Consider the following 4083-nt stretch of genomic DNA (forward strand, 5'->3'; position numbering starts at 1 on the left):
GACGGTCACCGCGCTGGGTGCTGCCCTGAAGACAGCTGCGGCGACGATGTGCTCGACCTTGGCGCTGACCGTGACGAGGATTAGGACGAACTCGCCCTCGACGACGGCCATGGCTTATCCAGCAGCGGTGGCTCCCCCTCCGGCGAAAGCTCCAGCAGCAGCGGCTACGACCAGCCGCCACGTCATCGGGCTCGCTTCGAGGTCGGTGGCGGGTCATCCCGTCACCACGCCCCCAGTGAAGTGCGAGGAGGGCTCCGGCTGAGTCCGGGGGGGCGCTGGGAGCCGACCCTCGCGAGTAGCTGCGGGCGTGGGAGCCGCTTTTGACCGTCCTCTCCTCTCTTCCTGCATTCCAAGAAACAAGTATGGGGCCCTACGAGGGCATGTAATGAACCGTGATTTTCATGCCACTATGTCATGCTTATTGTTCCTGTGTTGTGTTGTGGTATTCGTACTTTATGTAGACGTAGAAAGATAACTTAGCTTGATGCACCTGGGGTAGTCTCCTGTCTCATGAGGACGTGTCCTTTGGCTCCTGGTGAGGCCCCTTCGTTGCTGGCTCAGGAGCCGTTGACCTCAGGAGGTGTCACAAAGCTGCAGAATTCCTTAGGACGTCTGTTGGGTGCCTTATCCTTCCTTATGCGAGGCCTCAGGTACGGGCTAATCATGGCCTGGTGCACCACGTCGCGGTACCCGTGGGGCACGGACTTAGAAGGGTGCGCCAATAACGAGCTCAATCGAGGGCGCCTCACGAAGATCCGGGGAGCCGAAGCTCTGGAGCGTCAGGGCTTTGGTGGGGTGTGTCCGTTGTTTAGGCTAGCCCAGCGCATGCACAGACCTGCCCAGCCCCCGCGCGAGGCGCACGAGGGAGGGCGTCGGAAAACTGCCATCCATCTTGGTGCAAAAAAGAAGAAGCGATCGAAGAAGAGGAAAGGGGAAACAAAACCAAATTCCAGAACTCCAAATTCCATTAAAATGGTTGCAAACCAGCTACAGAAAGCAAACGAACAGTCACGTCCGACACCTAATCTAGTCTTCTCACCAGCGCAGAGCTAAGTTCTGCCACTAGGATGTTGGAGGGAGCCCCCGAGGCCTGAGGGCGGCACTCCGGAGACTCCGGGGCATGTACAGCCCCACTCATTATTACGTGATAGTGTCACGGGCGGAGACCTTCACAGGCACTGGGCCTTGGTTCATGGGTAGAACTTTCGGAGGTGTTGGATGTTCCGGGCGTTCTGGATGGGGATCCTATTCTGCGTCTCCAGGCGCACGACACCAGGCCTGGAGACGCGGGCAATCCTAAACGGGCCCTCCCACATGGGTGAGAGCTTAGGCAGCCCTTCCCTGGAGAGCACCCACCCTTGGACGAGATCGCCAACCTTAAGCGTCCTGGAGCGGACGCTGCAGCAGTGGTACCGCCGCAGCACCTGCTGGTACCTTGCCGCTCGGAGTGAGGCTTGGCAGCGGCGTTCCTCGCCCAGCACGAGGTCCATCCCCCGCATGGCGTCCTGGCGCTCCTCTTCCAACGCCAAGACCCACGCGGAGCGATGCTTGACCTCGTGAGGGAGGACCGCTTCAGCTCCGTAGACGAGGAAGAAAGGAGTCTCGCCCGTTGGCTTGGTGGCGGTGGTGCGGATTGACCACAGCACAGACTGGAGGTCGTCGTGCCAGCCCCTGCCAGATGCCTCAAGCTTCTTCTTGAAGGTCCTTGTCTTGCGGCCTCTCAAGACCTCCACGTTGGTGCGTTCAGCTTGGACATTGCTTCTGGGGTGTGCCACTGAGGCGTAGCATATCTGCGGTCCAAGGTTAGCACAATATTTTTTGAAGAGGTTGCTAGTGAACTGCGAGTCGTTGTCGGTGATGATGCGATTAGGGGCTCCGAACCAGCTTACGAGGCCCTTGATGAACTTGACTGTGGAGCTGGTTGGGATGGTGCGAACATCTTCCAGCTCTGCCCACTTGGTGAACTTGTCGATGGCGACGTAGAGGTAGCGGTAGCCCCTGGGCGCTCGAGGGAATGGACCCAGAATGTCCAGCCCCCAGACCGCGAATGGCCAAGAGAGTGGAATGGTCTGAAGACCCTGAGCGGGCTGGTTGATTTCCTTGGCGTGGAAATGGCACGCCTCACAGGACCTCACCAGCTTGGTTGCGTCATTGAGCGCCGTGGACCAGTAGAATCCGCTGCGGAACGCCTTGCCCACCAGAGTGTGCGACAACGAATGATGCCCGCAATCCCCACCGTGTATGTCAGCTAATAGCTCGCATCCTTGCTTCCTGGAGATACACCGCAAGGAAACATCGTTTGATCGTTTTCGATACAGCTCACCCTCCTGAATGCAGTATGCCGTAGCCTACCGGGCCACGCGCTCCGCGCCTTCCTCCTTCTTTGGCAGTGTTCCTTGCACCAGGTACGCCCTGAACTCTTCGGTCGAGCACCCCTCCTGGGGCTCGAGCACCAGGAGCAGGCGTGCTCCTACGGTTGGACCGCAGGCAGGGGCTCCCGAGGCTGGTGGTGGGGGAAGCCCCTCCTGAGGTGGCGCCGATTCCGCAGCCGGAGGGGCTGCTGAAGGCTTGAAGAGTCGCTCTTCGGAGACGCCAGGCTTCTGAGGCAGGCGCCTGGACACCTTTTTGGCCATCTCGTCGGCTTCCCTGTTCGTGCCGCGGGGCACGTGCTGCAACTCTAGGCCCAAGAATTGCTTCTCTATTTTGCGTACCTCTGGGAGGTATGCCTCCATGTGCTCGTCCTTCAGCTCGTATACTTTGTTGGAGAAGTTGACGATGAGCTGCAAGTCACCCTTGATGGTGAGGCGTTTCACTCCCAAGGCTACCGCAGCCTTAAGGTTGGCGACGTGGCTTCGTACTCGGCGATGTTGTTGGAGACCTTCTCGCCCTGCTGGAAACAGAGCTGCACGACGTAGTAGAGCTTGTCCTGGGTGGGCGAGATGAGCACGGCTCCAGCCCCCGCGTCTTGATGCGCGAATGCGCCGTCGAAGTACATGACCCAGCCATCTGGCGCTTCACGCCCCGGCGAGAGGAATCGGTTCTCACCTGCTTCGGGTTCCGGAGCGTCGGTCCATTCCGCCACGAAGTCGCGAGGGTGGCTCCCTTGATGACCATGGTTGGGCTGAACTCCAGCTAAAACTCCTGCAGTTCGATGTTTCACTCGGTGACTCTTCCCGCAGCGTTGGGGCTCCGGAGCACCCTCTCCAGTGGGTAGGCTGAGATGACCTTAATGGGGTGGCCTTGGAAGTAGCGACACAGCTTGCGTGAGGCCACTAGGAGTGCGAGCAGAAGCTTCTGTGGCATAGGATATCGTGCCCTTGCGTCCCGTAACACCATGCTGACGAAGTACACTGGGTGCTCGACGAGGGTGGGAGCGTCGATGGAGCCCGAGGCCTCCAGAGGTTGAGACGCCTCCTGAGGTCGGGGGACCTCAGGAGCTTGGTAACCCATCGGGGCCACCACAGTCCCACGAGCGCCATCTTGTAGGGCCTGATCATCTGCTGGCGTCGTTGTGGCTTTAGTGGTGCCGTCTTGGTGCCGCATCTTCCCTGCTGGAGGTGCTCCATTACGCGGCGGGCCCTTGGCCTGGCGCTCCTCCCGGACAGCCACCAGCATCTCACTGGCGGAGTGAGGCGTGGCGGCCAGGTAGAGCACCAGAGGCTCGAGGGGACGAGGCGCTACCATCACCGGCGGGCTGGTCAGGTATCTCTTGAGGTCTTGAAGCGCCAGGTCGGCCTCCGGGGTCCACTCGAACGGGCCCTTATTCTTCATCAGCTTGAAGAACGCCAGGGCGCGCTCCCCCGACTTGGAGATAAAGCGCCCTAGTGAGGTCACGCATCCCGCGAACTTTTGCATTTCCTTGAGAGTTGCCAGCGGGCTCATGTCTTCTATCGCCTTGACCTTCTCCGGATTCGCCTCGATCCCAGCAGCTTGCCGGAGGGGACGCCGAACACTCACTTCTCCGGATTGAGCCACAGGTCCACCTGGCGCAGGCTGGCGAAAGTCTCCTCCAGGTCCTGAATGAGGGTCCTCACCTCCCAAGACTTTACCATGATGTCGTCGACGTAGGCCTCAGCGTTCCTC

This window comes from Aegilops tauschii, chromosome 2 (genome assembly GCF_002575655.3).
Source record: "Aegilops tauschii subsp. strangulata cultivar AL8/78 chromosome 2, Aet v6.0, whole genome shotgun sequence".
Classification (NCBI taxonomy): domain Eukaryota; kingdom Viridiplantae; phylum Streptophyta; class Magnoliopsida; order Poales; family Poaceae; genus Aegilops; species Aegilops tauschii.